We start from the raw sequence: 16676 nt of genomic DNA, 5'->3' as shown, positions 1-16676 counted from the left end.
CTATTCTATTCTGTATTGTGACACCCATTGCCTCTGAAGAAGCTCACCTGTGGCCCACGTCCCCATCCTTCCAGTTAATAAATGAGCACGGAGCAATGTAATGGCCCCATCTGTCTCATGCCTGCAGCTTTATAGAAGGAAGGTGAGCTCTTTTGACCCCCCTGCATGAGGGGTCATGCGTAATCATCTCATGTAAATCCAAACCCAGCAAGCAGAGGACTGCCCCTAATCTTCTCACAGGCCTACAAAAGCCTCATGGACAGAACACCAAACCAATAAACCTCTGCATGGGGAGGCAAACAATAAATAGCCCCAAGGGAATGAGCTGCCTCCCTCAGAACACAGGCAAGCACAAAGGACCCATCTACAGAAGGAGGCCCAGGATTGCAAACATCAGCTGCGTGGCATGAAGAAACAAGTTGGCCCACTAGACACAAACACACAAGCCATCAACTCTTTTGAAAATGACACATAGGAAGCTTGCTGTGCCCTCTCGTACTCCAAACCTGCAAGCCCAAGTGGGAAAAATCACCCAGACACAAAAATACACACAAAGACCCACACACTCCTCAGGCAGACAGGCATGCAGCTCTGAGGACACTTCTGGATGTTCCCTGGACCATCTGTAGACATCTGTTCCCAGTGGATTTAAATGCCAAAACTACTCACACCTCCCAGAATCAGAGAAGGAAGCTTGTCTTGGCAACTACAGGCTCAAATTTCCTTGCCTTTATCACTTTGGGGTGTTATGACTGTGGGGTGTTTCCTCCAAGCTCTTTTGAAGCTAAAAGCTAAAGGAACATAGACTTGCTTCCATCTCTCTCTACTTCCTCCAAGGACAGACAGTATCTAATTTTGGAGGGTGTTGAAGTAGGAGAAAAGGTTTCCAACTCCAAATTAATGCAGGATTTGTTCCTGCTTGAGTTCCTCCAGGATCATCTTGCAGTCTGTTTGTGATGAGCCTCCCAGAGGCTCTCCTGCTGGCACACATCCCTTCTGGACTCAGAAGGGCTAGGGCAGGATCCTTGTGCAACCAGGGCTTCTTCTGGGGGTCAAATGGTATTTGCTCATACTCCCACTGACCCAGGAACAACACTTAACTCCAGCAGAACAGAAGTGCCTCAAGAGACAAGCAGAAGCAAGTACCACATTTCCAGCAGTGTGGGACATTTGGGTCCTCAATCTGATTCAAAGCCAGTCCCTCCATGCGTATTTGTCCTATTGCAGATGATCTGCATGATACAAAAGCTCACCCCCATGTTTATTTTGCAGAGGCTCTGACCTTGCAAAAAGCCCTGGAAAGACTCTGTTGTTTTTTACTTCACAAATAAAAAAAAAAAATCACTGAGAGAGGAAAAAAAACCTCCTAAGGACGTCATAGATACTTTAAGTCAGCTGCAGAGGTGCCTCATTCCTATGTCCGGCGGTACAGAAAAAGAATCACCTTCTAATTCTTTTGTGCCGATGTCTTTGAGACCACTACCTACAGTCAGGCCTGACCTCTCTGCCCCCTTAATGGGGATCAAAACAGCCCCAAAAACCACTCAGGTTTAGACCTTTCTGCTGAGCTCCTGCTCTGTTGGGTTGCCATGTCCTCTAAGACTGGAGATTCTGTTAGGGGTGAACAAGGGAGCTGACCTTATTAGAGCAATTCCCTAGTGTTTTCCCAACATATGCCAGGGAGTTGTTAAGTCCTAGAACAGCCCAGAATCTGGGAGTCACAAAAGGGATGATAAAACTGGTTTTTTAACCCTCTGTGCCCCGCCTAGGCATTATCAGTTCAGTGGGGATGGTACCTACACTCCACGTAAGGAGTAGGGGCGGGGAGTGCAGCCAGCCATCCCCCTCTCGCCCATCGCCCTGTGCCGCTTATCCCCGGCAGGAGGGAGGGCCGGGCAGGGAAGGCAGCCACGCAGTCTCCTGCACTACCTGCGGTGTGCTGCCAGGGAGGGGAGCCTCGCTGGCAGCGCTTCCAGCTCGCCGAGCCGGCGGATCAGCCCTTCTCCCTCTCTGTCTCTTCCCCTGCCCGTCTGCCCGTCTCCCACAGGGGCCCAAGTGGGTCCCACGGATGGGGAAAGCAGGCCAAGGGAGAAGGCTGGGCTCTGCCCTCGTTGCAGTCAGAATCTCTCCGCTGATCTGTACTGCGGTGAACAGTGACAGATTGATTTTACAGCTCTGCTTGGAGCCGGCCGCTGGCCCTGGGCTGTGGATGAATCAGCTTTCTCTGGTCCTTGGCTTTTATTTCATTATTTTACTGCAACCTCGCTCACAGGCAGCTAAAGAGGGAGCGACAGGGAGAAACATGAAGTTGGCAGATTTCCTTCCCTGCTCTTGTGCTCCCAGCCTCCCAGCCTGGCTTTGGGACTCCAGGAGGAGGGAGGGAAGGGATTGTTTTCCAGGAACTGACATCTATCAGGAATAAAGACATGAGGCTGCTTCTGCATGGGCAGATGCATGTTGCAGTGGCTGTGGGAGACAGCAAGGACTGCGCAGGCACTGCACAGCACGAACGGCTCCTGCTCTGCTGTGACGATGACTCAATCCTTGCCAAATGGAGGGGGGCCCAGTTTTCAATGCAAGGGACAGCATGTTGGGAAATAACAATGCCCTCAACCCATGAGTGCATTGGACACTAACTTGCTTTCAGACTCCAGCATGGAAGTGGTTCCAAATTCTCTTCTTATAGCTGTGGACATAGAGGAGGGGGCAAGGGCTGTACCCTGCTGTCCCCAGGAGGTCTCAGAGCAGACACAAGGTTCTCCTGGAATGAGGTAGCACCTCTAGGTATGGAATTGACTTTCTTCCCTCTCCTGGCTGTGGTTGCTCAGAGAAAGCTAGTTCTAACTCTCCTGGCTCTTGCACTGTCAAGAAGAGCAACAAAACTCAAGCAAGGATAGAGCAACAAAATCAAAGGGCAGAAAGGTGTTGGGTTTTTCCAGCTCTGACCTGGAACTACCGTGGGACAGCTCAAGCCAGACTGTTGAAGCAGTCTGGAAACAGAAGAGCAGAGAACAGAGGGACCAACCAAAGTGCAACAAATGTTCCTCTCCACACCCCCAACATCTCAAGAGTGAATAGGAGCAAATATCTGCTCTATCAGACTTCCTTCTGAAAAAATCTCTTTGTCAGAACTGAAGATCTACTCAGAGGGCCCCTCACCTCTGCTGGCACCTGCTCTGTAAAAGGAGAAATAGCCAAAGGAATACAACAGCAGTCTGGCCTGCTCCAACCTTCTTCCCACATGCTCATTTTCCAAGGGGGACACATCACAATGGGTGGTACTTCCATTGCAACGGATTCAGGACACCCTGGAGCTTTCTCCTGCCTGATTCTAGAGCTCTCCAGCAATACAGACCACCTAGGGAAGGAGTGTTCGTCAGAGGACAAATGTCTGAAGACAGACATCTAAAGCATTGTGTCATTGGGCTCCCCCAAGCTCACACATATCCTTTCTCTCCATCTGCCCCTGCACAAGCATCAGAGTGGCCTTGAAGGTGGCCAGCACAGCTCAAACCATCAGAAGGCAAGGGCCTTTTGATCTGCAAAGATCAAGGTGTGGGAGGGGAAGGGAGGGGAATCAAGACAGGAAAAGCAGGAGAGGCTTCCCAGTGGTCTGTCCCAGCAAGAGGGACAGAGACAGCAAAGTCCATCTCATCCATTTTGTGTAATCTTTTAATCTCTCGGGTTTTAATCTTTCACATCAAGAATGAGACACATCATTAAGAGTAGAAGAATCCCAGTTGGAAGGGAGATGAGGATGGTGAAAGAGACAAAAAGTCCTCTTGTTTCTAAGTCTTCTGCTTTGTTCCCCACCTCTATATCTCTCTCTCCCTTCCTTCCTTTTTCCTCTCTGCTTACAAGCAATAATATAGGTGACCTGACAGACACAGAACACACTGGGGGCCTCAGCAGCTGGAGGAAGGGCAGTGCCATAGCCTAGGTGTGCTGCAGGTCAAGCCCTCCCTTGGTGGCACTCTGTGGTGAGACACAGGCATGAGGCTCAGTGTGCCAGCTCCTCTTGAAAAGCCCTTCTGTGGCCAGAGAGACAATCAGCAAACATTGCCAGCCAGGTTTCCTCTTGTCAGAGACAGGGTGACCTGTAGAAGCCAGCCCACCCCTCATCAGGAGAGGAGAGACAAGTTTTTGGAGGGCAAAGGAGGACCTGGTGGCACTGACTGACTTGTCCCACAGCCTCAGGCTGGGCACTCCACATCTCAGCTTGTCCCATCTGTCCAATCCCGTGGATAACAATCCTCACCTCAGAGGGTGATTGAAAGAAGTTAATGAACTAACATTTGTAAAAGCTTTAGATAAAAGGCTAAGGATTATTACTGTTGTTATGCATGGAAACAACTCCTAACGAGCATTTCCCATCTCCTCCCTCCTTCGAGCCTGGGGGATCATCTGACACAGATCCTGCCACACAGGAGCTCCCCCAGAGATGGAATTACAGGGAGCAGGCTGCAGGCTGCCAGAGACACTAATCAGGGGAAGACAAATTGGGGCCACTCCATCAACCAGCAGCGTGCTGGGCTGTGGGGCTGAGAGCCTCTCCACTCACTCTCTAATAACTGGTGACATGTCCATGCCACCCCCTTCGAAGTTCAGCAGGAAAAGGCTGCTGACTTCTGACCATAGCAAGCCTGCCCCTCCTCTTGCCCTTTCAAGGCTGTCGACTGACCCAAGATAGATGCACAAGGATTTGCTTTAAGGAAAGCTTGATCCCCAAAGGAAACTTCTGGGCTGCTGGCTTGCAGTAAGATTCAGGTACAGGCCAGACAGACATTCCAATCACAGGCATAGGAAGAGACTAGCTAGGATCAGATTTTGGTATCTTAAACCTTGAGCAAAATGTTTTCTAGGCTAGGGATGAGAAGTAATTCAAAGCAGAAGTCTTAACATTATACATCTTCCCCTTACACACAAATGTAACCTCAAGGGAGAAAAGCCCTCCCTAACTTGCCTGCTATAAATACACCAAACCACTTAAAATGGCTACGTTAAAAGAGAGCTGGTAATTTGATAGTGGTCTCCACTTAATTAGATTAGGCTCTTCTTGAACTCAAGGGCTGAAAGCAGCTGATCCTCCTTTCTTTTTCAGTATTATCCCATCAGCTGCCATGCAGGAAATTATTGTAGTCACCCATGTCTTGGGCAGCTGGATCACCAACTACATCTGTGCCACAAAGTGCAGAACTCCAGGTCCCAGGAGAGAGTGGCTGCACCAGCACAGTGCCCTGTCTGGGCTGCTCAGCAGTGCTGAAAGCAAACAGTGCTGTGCACAGGTGGTGACAAAGTTCTTCTGTCACATCTGGGGCACAAATCAGCCTCTCTGCACTGCAACGGGTGGGAATTACACTTGAGCTAGGCAAATAGCAAACAGCACATTCAGTCCCCCTTGCAACAGGAGACCAGAGGACAGCACTACCTTGGTCTTCTCAGGAGACTAGAGCATTTGTTAATAAACCATATACGCAGACAGAATCTTTTTTAAAGTACCTTGTTTGTCTGACTTCTCACTCAGAAGGAAATAAGTGATCTGTTTGTAGGGTACTGGAGCTAGTTGCCAGGGTCTGTACCTGATCATCATTGATAATAAGACAGAAAGTCACTTGGAAGGAATAGGCAAAGTTGTTCTGGTCTTAGGACAGTGACTTGGCTTCATCAGCTCTTGAGGGATTTGCCAAGCCCCCCCAGCAATGCAGTCAGCCAGCCATTACCATTTTCTCTAGAGTCCAATCCAGTTCTCATTCAAACTGAGAATAATTGTGTCACTGCTGTTAAACTGCTGTATTGGACTGATGTCCTCCCTCTCCGGGTCTTCCAACCTTTGCTCAGTGAACTTTATTCAGTCCCTAGCAGGGCTGCACTCTGCTCCCTCCCCAAAACACCTCCAGATCTGGAGAATTAAAATTGCCAGACCTTTTGCTCTCCTTCAACAATGGAGGAAGTTTGTTTTAACAACACACAATTTTCTATTCAGTATGTTCTTAATTAATAATAAAATATGTGTCGGGTTGTTTTGTTGTGGTTGTTATTTTTTTTTAATCCTCCTTTTTTTGTTAGTTATTCAGTTTGATTTTTTTATTTTACCTCGTTAATATAGTGGTGATTTAGATGCAGTTTCCTCTCTCTGCTGCACTTAATGAGTCGTCAGCTTTATTCACTCTCACCCGCATCCTCATGGGAGCATGCTTTGATTTTCTAGTGGGTGCATGAAAACACAGATTAAAGCAATTAGACAGAAATAATCTTAGGGAAAGGGGAAAGAGATCCAGAGCACCTAATTATACCATTTTAATCAAGATACAATTATGCAGAGACTTTTATAGATTATAAATTAACCAAACTCCAAAGGCAGAAAAAATATCATTTTAAATATGGTTCATTATGCTTGTTGTTTCTGTCTTGTGAACTCTCTCAAACTGGACTTCAGGGTCCATTTAGAAAAAAAATCTGGACAGGGCTGTGCAGAAATGGAGGAGAATAGACTTAGAAGACCCTGCTTGCTAGGATCAGGGTCTGGAAAGGGCCTCTGAGGGAAGGTGGGGAGCCACAGCATGTTTCTCACTCACTGATCTCACCAGTCTTTTCACAGTGAGGTTGTGCACCTGCTGGTTAGCCAGGCTGACTGAAGGCCTCCGGCCGCCAGCTTGGCTCAGGTAAGGAAAGCCCCAGTTCATGTCTGGGTCTTACTTTGCCCGAAAAGGCTGTGCCAAGCTGCCAGTGAAGGACTGTGGGTACTGTAGTCTAAGGAGCAATTTTCCAAGCTACAAACATTCCAATTAGAAACACAGTGAGTGGGCAAACAAAACACATCAGGCTGGATGTGTTTTCTTCTGAACCCTGGAGGAACTTAAGCCAGCTGCTCCAGATTTATAGCTGCTCCAGATTTATTGCAGTAAAACCACAAGGCACTCAGGCTCTCAGAGCACGTAGGAAGGTGCTTTGCTCCTGCCATCTCTGCAGAGGAGACAGGGAGACCCCCGCCCCCCCCAGAACTCCAGGGAATCCCAGTTTCCCATGTAGCTGTCATACGGACTTTATGATGGGGAAGGTGTCCAGACCTTAGGTAGAAGCAGGAGGCCAACTCAGGCACATCTGGCTCTGTGGCTGCAGCCCAGTGACATCTGTGAGGCGTCCTGCTGGTCACTTGTGCCATGAGCACAGCTCCAGCCATCCCTCCTGCACTGCGTGTGGCACTCCTTGAGCTGCTTCCAGGTGATGAGGAGACAGGAGAGGGCTCACCGCAGTGATCCTCGGCTTCCTGAGAGGTTTGCCAAGTCTCCTGAACGGTTTTGCTGCACTGCGGCCTGTGCAAAACACTTCTCCAGAAGAGTCTGCTGCCAGGCACCTCTCACAGGGGCATCTCAACCCACCAGGGCTTGTCTCCATGGCCATGGGCACCCATGCCATGAGCAGCAGGGCTGAAACGGCTCCTGTCTTCTCCATTCAAAGCCATGCTCTCATCTGCTCAGGACCAGCCTTGACCATTTCCCACCTGCGAGTCAGTCCTGCTGACACTGTCTGCAAGGTGAGCATGGCTGGGATGTGCTCAGAGCTGGTCTGCCGCAGTGACATCACCAGGACAGGCAGCTGGGAAAGGAAGGGATTGATGGGTCCTACTATGGAGTCTGAGGCTCCAGGGAGTGAAAGACAGCTGCCCTTTCACTCAGCTGCCCTGTGCCAGAGCCATGCCACTGCCTTGGTGGGGAAAACCCTGGGCTGTGTGTACTCTACCTCCCATCCATGTCTGTGTCCAAGTGAGCTGATGGAGACAGGCATGGGAGATTCCTAGGACTCCTCTCCCTTGCATCCTCCTCACCCATTTTCTCCTTCCCCCTCCGGCAGGGATGAAAACACGGCTTGCTGCTGCTGCACTTCATCATCATCGCCTCCTTCAGCCAGGGCAGAGCCCCTCAGGGCCGCAGGGTTTCGGGGGCGGCCCGTTCCCCTCTGAGGGCTCGGCCTGAGCGGCGGTATCGGAGTGCCCTCTGCTGGCCCCATGGCCGGACTATCTGGGCGGCCCGAGGCTCGCACACCCCCAGCAGCCCGGGAGAGCTGGGTCTCGGCCTGCCCCCACCGTGCCCCGACATCCCCGCCATACTGAGCACACTGCAGCCCGCAGGAGCCAGGTGCTGGGCCGGAGCCCCAGAGGAGCCGGCATGGTGGGGAAGGGGGACAGAAACGACTGCAAGTCAGCAATTGCTCTCCTGCTTATCCAGTGCTACAGTGGCCTTGCGGCAGAGACTCCCTGTGGGATGTGTGCCCCATTCCATGGAAGGAACAGTCCGTCCCATCCTCCTTAGCCCCAAGAGGCACAAAAAAGAATTGTGGTGAAAGGGGCAGAGGAAGAGAACTCTCCCTTCAGGCTTGGTGCCATTCAAATGGTTGACCCTGTGAATGAGTCTCCACAGAGCTGGGGCAAAACATCCTGACCATTTACCTATTCCAGGTGGTTGGGATCTTCCACACTGGGCTGTGCATGCGTCTTATTCTCTTATTCCTCATGCCAAATCTTCCTGCAGAGCTCCCCTAGATAACTCCCAGTGTTTTGACGATGCCAGCCTTCCATGGTGAAACTGGCTGGGAAGACTGGAATCATTCTGCCTGGACCCAGGACACCAGGATTCAGACCCACCTGGATTCCTGAGTTATGTTAAGAAAGCTCCCAAGACTGAGTATGCAGAGTAGGGGTCTGAAGTCCCTGTGGATCAATGCTGATTTAAACCAGCAGAAAACATGTCTGGAACTAAGGTGACATTGAGTTGCTCTCAGGAGTGGAGAAAAGGAAAGAGTGAGATGGCAATCCAAGGAGCTCAGGTCTTTTTGTGGAGCTAGTCACTGGGTGCTTCAGCACATTAGCCATTCAAGCAGGGATCACACTGACCTGACAGATATGAGGTGAGCTAATTAGCAGTGCTCTTCTCAGGCTCCTTCCAAGCTCAGGTGCTGCAGAAATGCTGAATACCAGGTCTAGTTATGATCCAGGACAATTTTTAGTTGGAAAGAGGCAATAGAGAATGGTTATCCAGGGAGATGACTTGAGTTTGGGTCTGGGGGTGTGTTGAGGTATTTGGGGGCCTCTGAGGGAGAGATGCAGCAAGGTGCTGAACATGCCACTATGAGCAGGCCTGACAGAGCAGAGAGGAGTCCCAGAAGAGCCCTGGAGGAGAATCCCTGAGGAGAAATTTCCTCCCACGTGTCATGAGTAGGCAGCTGAGCCCTGCATGCTCTTCCATCAGGAACTGCCCTTTATAAATATTACAGAACATTGACAGAAAAAAAAAAAAAAAAAAAAAAAAAAAAAAAAAAAAGAAGCATATGCAGTATGCAGTGGAAGGAGGGTTTTTTTAATGAAGAAAAAAAGGTGTCCTGCAGCCTCATCAGGGGGAGCAGTGCTGCATCCTGCACTGGAAGAAAACATTCAAATTGCTTAGATATGCAGTACATCAAAAGACTTCATCATGGGACTAACACAAAGTGTTGCCGTCCTCACTGGGACTCCTTGTGGTCTTGAAATGCCATGCATGGCAACTCTCTGCCAGGGAAGGAGTATGAGGGGATACCATCCTTTCCTGGCCTTCATTAGAGTAATGTAAAAAATAAGCTGACAGCACCCAAGGTGAAGTAAAAACTTCCCTTTCCCTCAGCTTTTCATTAAGCACTGCTGAAACCACTGCCCTCTCTCCCTGTCTGATAGTCATCTAAATGTCGAGCCACAGACAATGAGGAGCCAACCTCTGCTCCTATTAACCCAAAGTGCTGGAAGGATTGCAGGGCAGAAAAACCACTTTGCCTGGTAAAAATGTAAATGTCATTTCACAGAGGACAACTACAATTTGACAGAAAATCCACTGCCTCTTCCAAACACTTTGTGAGCTTTTTTGGATGCCATGCCATGGCTTGTTGAGCAAGCAAGGTGGAACACAACTGCTATTTTTCCAGACCCATCAACTCAATCTCCATCTGCAGTCCATTTATCTGTCACTGGATGGGCCTGCCACAAGGGCTCCCATTTTTAAAAAGCACCAAAAACAGTGAAAGGCAGCCAAGACCTCCTCACCAGACAAATTCAGATCCGTAAGATATTGGCATGGATCCCATTCTCCATGATCCCCTGGCTAAATCCCAACCAGAGTGGTGTCAGACTGGGAGTTCCCTGGGCTCCTCTAAATGAAAATTATTTTCTGCAACTGAAATTGAGATCCCATTATCCCACGTTGGATCACTTCCAAGTAGCACAGAAGCCTTCAGCCTGTTTTCTCACCCACTAGGTACCAGCTCCTACCAAGTAAGTCAATACCCTCTCTTATTGTCCTGCAGCAATGCTGGGCAACAGCTACAGAGACATCTCAGTGTTTGCAAAGCTACCAGGGGGAAGAAGCCTGTGATTATTCCTGTGCCATCAAAACTAGACCTTAAGGAGAAGAGCTGAGAGATAGGAATCCACACTGAAGTCCTGGAGCAAGCCCTGACTACAAAGCTCTGCAAGCTTATTTTCCTCAATCTCTCTATGGTCTTCTGCCCCATTCCCAGCCTGGTTGTTCTGTGTTGGCACAGACCACATGAGAAACAAAAACCAGAATTCTTCTGAGATACAGGAAATTCTTTTTATCAGAGCTCTACCTAATCCACCCATCCATTAATCAGTGACTCCCACTGTCTGCCAGACTGTTTTAATTCCTTTTCTGTGAATGCTTCCTGCCTTCACCACCCTTGAAGTTCCTCCTTAGATCAGGTGGAGGGCACGGGGCAGTGTGTGAAATAGTTAACTCCCCTGCTGAGGACGCCAAGCTCCATCAGCTGTTACCAGGGTTCCAGAAATATAAGAACACTCCAGGTATTTTGCACTCCAGGGCAGAGAGGGCTCTCAGAGAAACTCACTGTGGAAATAACCACAGAGAAATAACCAGGAGAACAAAAAAGATACATAAAAAGGAAAGTAGAAAAAATGCACACATTTGAGGGCAGGGCAAGAAAAAGAGCAATGTGGAGATGCAGAGCAGCAGAAAGTGAGAACATGAAATGATATCCACAGAGACCTGGCTATAGGGAAAGAGAAGGGGAGGGAGCCATATAGAGGAGAGAGCACAGATGCAAGGAAAGAGAACACAGGGCATGGAAGGGAAGGGGGGAGTCAGACAGGGAAAAGGGAGGGATCTGGAGAGATTGCCTGATGTCAAATCTGATAGAAAAGAGGATTTATCTGCAAAAATAACCCAGATCTAAGCCACAGATTCAGAGCAGCTGCGCACACAGCCGCAGTACTATTTGCTCTTAAGCAAGAGAAAAAATGTGCTGGTGCAGGTTGCAAAGCAAAGCAGGGTCGTGCCACACCAGGAGGCTGCCCATCAGCCTGGACCAAGACGAAGGCAGGCAAGGCAAGGCAAGGCAAGGCAAGGCAAGGCAAAGAAAGAAAGACGAGGCAAGGCAGAGGAAGGCAAGGGCGAGCAGGGGCGGCGGTCGGTCCCTGTCCAGGGTGCTGACCAGAGCCTGCCGCCTCCAGACCCGCCCGCACTCCTCCTCCTGCCCCTCCCCGTCCCAGAGGGCTGGGGCCACTCTGGGGACTGCAGGCAGACAAAAGCAGTGTGCTTCCCGGAGCGAGCTGAGCAGCGGGGAAAGAAACACACACTCAGCTACAAATAAAATATATTTTCCCCATTCCTCTCTGTTGCCAGTGTTTTCAGCAGTGGGGCTGGGCTTTCTCAGGGCAGGCCTGGATGACCAGCAGTAAAGTGCATATTCATGGTCAGGGAATGAATGAGCATAAGGCACCTCTGGAGCTGCACTTCTGACCTGTCTGGAAAGGTCATTGTATGGATTGGACATCCCCTCCGTGAAGGACAGCCCCCACTCCTCCTTGAACTAGGCTGTGCTGCCCTCGATGTGTCTGGGTGCCCTCTGTCTCTTTTGCTGCTGGATCCCAGGCAGTCAGAGATAGAGGTGGGAGGATGAACTCACAGCTAGGTTACATGACGAGGAACTAGCAGTCACAAAAGCACAGTGTGTGTTGGCCCATGTTTGCCACCAGGGAGCTTTTGGTGGGGAGGTTTCACTCCATGGCCTTGATGCTTACAAAAGGCTGAATCTGAAAAGAGGTCCTAAAACTGTGGTCCACCCACAGGTGGACAGCTGCTCTGTCCACACAGCAGTTTGAGCTGTGACTGTGGCCTGCCAAGTCATTTCAAAAGATGAAAGGGCTGGAATGGAGCTTGGCCTCCTGTGCCCTCAGCTCTAGGATGTGTCTCTGCCTCTTCCCAAACACATCCTGGCCTCACCAGGCCATTTTTGTTCCAGAGAATTGCAAATCAGCTGCCCCACAGAGGAGAAAGCAGTGCCCAGGACCCTGACAGAGCTGCTTAATGGGCATCTACCAACGGTGTTGGCACAGCGCTGCAGAACAAACACATCTCTTCAAGATCAACCCGGTACCAGCGCTTTACTATCAGAAACTGGGCTTTCAATTTCAGCACTGATAGTCTGGACAGAACTATGTGTTTTAAGAGCCAGTTGGACAAACACCTGATGGAAGGGGTACAAGGTGGCTGGCCCTGCTGCAGGATTAGATAACCTTCTGATAGCTGAATAACAGCACCTCTCTAACTCTCTGTGATTCTAATATGTGACCAAATCAGAGTGCAGTTTCCAGTCACACAGATCATTGTGATACCCGACTAAAAACAACACAAACACATTTTTCCAACACTGAAATCTTGCTTGCATGTCACATGTAGCAAGAACTTGATATGGCACAAACATGATTCATGCCATGTCCATGCAACAGTAAGCACGACTCTATAAGAAACTTTTTCCAGGTCACTGTAAGAGGCAAAATGACCTCCAGGGATGCAGATGCAGGGCATCAGCTGGGTCCCAACTCTCCTGTCAACCAAGCAAATAAGGAAGATTTTAATCAACTAGGCCCACATTACACAAAGATGTGCTGCCTGTCAGCAAGCCAGCCCCATCTTTTGGGATGACTGAAGCCAGAAAAATAAACCAAGAAGAATCAGAACATAACAGCACAGTCCCAGGTTAGCTAGGATAAATTACCTGCCTTGTGGCATCTCCCCCAGCTCTGCCCTCCTTGGCTGTGCTGTGCCCAGTAGCTGGCTGGCTGAGTAGCCATCCCTCTCTGGTGGCCAGTGCCACACGTTTAAGTTGGAACATTATTCTCCAGTTCTAGGAAATTGGATTAAGGTTCAGGCAATACTGACTGTTATTTACCTTTGATTAAAACCAGCCCTCCTCCCTCCTGGGCCAGAGAGACCAATGTTGCTGTTATTTACTCTGCTGCCAAACCTGGAGTTCAATCCCTGCCCTGCGGCACTCAATAAAAGTCAGCACAGAGGTGGGGGTGTGCAGCAGGCAGGGCTGAGTGGGTGGAAGAGGAGTGATTATCCAGGCCACCATGTCCAGTTTGTTTCTTTTCCAGTCAGACCCTGGCTCAGCAAGGACTGGGGTGCTCAAATTGCCTACCTCTGTGGCTCGCAGGGCTGAGGAATCCAGCCAGGGTGATCCCAAGCGAGCCCTCTTTGGCCCCATGCCTGCCTCTGGTCCTCTCCCTCAACAAATCCCCACTTCCACACAGCTTTCCTTTTTGTGTGTGTCCTTCTTTCTCTCTCTTCCTTCAGCTTCCCCTCTCTGCCACGACCTCCCCGCCTCCTCTTTCTGCCTTTTCCTCTCTTCTGCTCCCACTCCTTCCCTCCCTCTTCCCCCCAGTCCCCTTCTCATTCCTCTCGTTCCCCTCCTTCCCTCTCCCCCACTCTCCAAGCCGCTATTCCAGGACAATAGAGCAGATGGCAGGCTGTTTGTTTTATGTGTCCCTTTGGAAAATCAGCTCAGCTGTTGAATCTGCGACTTTTGCTAAAAACAGACTCCGTCCAATACAGCTGAATACCAGGCAAAAGGAGAGGGTGTGGGGGGAGCTGCTCTCCCTACCAGCTGCACCAAGACTCTGTCAGCACCCCACACCATGGGAAACAAGCCTGTCAGAGAGCCCAGAGAGGAGCTTCTACCCTGGCAAGCAGAGAGCTTGGCCAGCTTCTACAGTCAGCCTCACTCCACCAAAACTGATGGTGATGTGGGAAAGGTGGGGCAGCGTGGAAGGGGCAGACTCTTGTCAGCACATCCATCCTGCTCATTGCCCCAGCCTGCTGCTTCTCCCAGTGTTCATGGAAGCTGAGTTATGTGGGGTATGCTCAGGCAGAAGATGTAGAACAGAGTAGAAGCTGATGCTCTTTGCCAGCCCCATATCTCCTCCTATGCTACTGGGAGAGCCATGAGTGAGAAACCAGCAGCTGGTAACGAGTGTGTGGAGAGGGGAAGACAGTCCTTACCTTCTTCCTTCTGGCTTTCCCCTCTCTTTTTTTTGAACGCCTAGGCCCCACGGTACTGGTTATCAGGCCACCATTCATTATTTGCCAGCACAGCCATGAAGAGGATGTATATTTTTTTTTCTCTGGTTCTTTCTCTTATCCAAACCACTTGCTTCATCCCTCACCTCTCCCTTCACATGTGCTTACACCAAAAATCTTTCAGATCTTCATGGTATTTCTGGGTGGAAAGGAAACTCTGCTCCTGAACTCTGCCCCTTCCTGGCCCAAAAAGCATCATCTTCTCCCTGCTCAGACATAACAATACTGCCTCATCGATCCTGTAAGCCCTCTCCTCCTTCCTCACCCTGTCCCTGCTTGCAAGTAATTCAGAGTAGGCACCCTGTCCAGCACGAAGTACAGGCTTGCCTTGGCTCAGAACCAGGGCTGCTGGATTCTTTGCCAGTGCAATTGCTGGATATTTCATGGCTTATCCTCTGTCTGATACAACGTGGCCAAAGGCACCAGCTGTGGGCTCTCTCTGTGCCCCACTTCTGGGTGGGATGGGGAAAGCAGGGTTTCAGAATAGCAGCATCTCTCCCCATCCAAACACCCTGTTTCATCACACTTCTTTCTAGACTGCTAAAATCAACACTGTCTTGTTTTTCAAGCAGTGGCAGAAGGGTCAGGGCCAGAAAATCCTGTTTAATTTGTTCTTAAAGTTCACTAGGGATCAGATGCAGCTCCCAACAAAACCAAGAGAGGCTTAACCGAGGCACAGTCAGCTGTAAAATCGGAAGAGGCTCCTTAGCCTCACAAAATCCTGGAAGGCAATTTAAACACAAGAGATATGCAAGGAGCCCATTCATGGGGTCTGTAATTAATCACTTACAGTTCAAACAGGGAGACAGATAAGTTCCCAGCTTTCTTGGAGTCCAAGCTGGATCAAGCAGGAAGGGAAAAAAAATCTCAGGCTGTCAAGGAACAGCCTTAAGAGGCAATGCCATCTGAGCAACAACAGCTCAGTTGTGCATTCCTTTAACCTCCCAGGTATTTAGGCAGAAAGTCTACAAGAAAAAAATCCTGCACCAGCTGGTGAGAACAGGCAGTTACTTCAACATTTATGATGCTGCTCCTCGTCCTGGCCCTGCTTATGTCTACGGCAACCCTTGCATCCTCTTCAGTGCAGCCACATGATGAGCACTATTTGGCAGAGGAGAAAGTTCTAGTTAGTCTGAGATTCCATCTCAGGCACCAACTGCTAGCAGGTTCCTTGAGGAAAAATATAAGGATGGTCTATGCCTCCCTGTGCCTATGCACCTACTGAATGGAGCAGTCACTCATCCTCCTTCAGTTCTGCATCCATCCCAGAAGTGTGCAGAGCCAGCTGTCAAGTCAGGTTTTTCAGAGATTGAAGACAAAAGAAATTTAACAAATTAACTAAAAGAGCTGCTGATCCCACTCTGGACTATTTGAAAAGCCTGCATTGTAAGCAAGGGCAGAAGTAACAGAAGAAGCTAAATCTGTTGTAAGCAATTGACTGTAACACTGGTGAAAAGCCACTAACTTATCTGGAATGTTACTGAAAAAAAGAAGTAGTTCAGGGCCAACAAAACTGATCTCACCTCTTCCAAGGTGGACTCTGTCTCACAGTCTGACATCCTCAGTGGCATTGGTGAGCTGCAGTTGCCCTGATCACAAAAAGAATCCAGACCTGGGGGGTCCGGCAATACCCCCTTTCCCACTCCTGCTGGGCAACCCCCAAACAGCACTTTCAATGCACTGCTAAAACTCCTACACTCCTCCAAGGCATTGCTCGATGGTTTCTTTCCTTCCAATCTCCTTTCTTCCTGATCCCATTTCTCATCCTTTGACTTCTGTCTGATAAACTGCTCACCTTTTGAAGGCTGCTTCCTTAGCAAGAAGCCTGGGGAGAGAGCTGAAGGCTGCAGTCTGGGTACAAGTTGGGCAAATCCCACAGTGGCTCAGGAATCTGTTTTTTCTTTGGCAGCAGAGCTGTTAAGAGGAGTTGGCACCAGAGACAGAACCATTGTCGATTGTTGCTATTCTTCTCTCTCCCCTTCAAGTCTTTAGCAACAACTGCATTTTCCCACCTATTTCAACTAACTTCTTTTCCCCTAAAGAAAGGATAGTCATTAGCATTTTTTTGCACTGTCAAATAGGACTTTTCTTATAAAAATTCTTCATGCTAAGGGGAAAGTGAAGAAAAGATATTGTTAACATGAAAGCCTTACTTAATATTTTACATTTCAAATACTGTAACTGCTTTTTTTTCCCCTCCTTCTCCTTTTTCTGAATTTTCAGTATACAGTTTAAACATCATTAATAGTGTTGGTT

This window comes from Zonotrichia leucophrys, chromosome 1A, assembly GCF_028769735.1.
Source record: "Zonotrichia leucophrys gambelii isolate GWCS_2022_RI chromosome 1A, RI_Zleu_2.0, whole genome shotgun sequence".
In the NCBI taxonomy this organism is placed as follows: domain Eukaryota; kingdom Metazoa; phylum Chordata; class Aves; order Passeriformes; family Passerellidae; genus Zonotrichia; species Zonotrichia leucophrys.
This window is presented reverse-complemented; position numbering follows the sequence as displayed.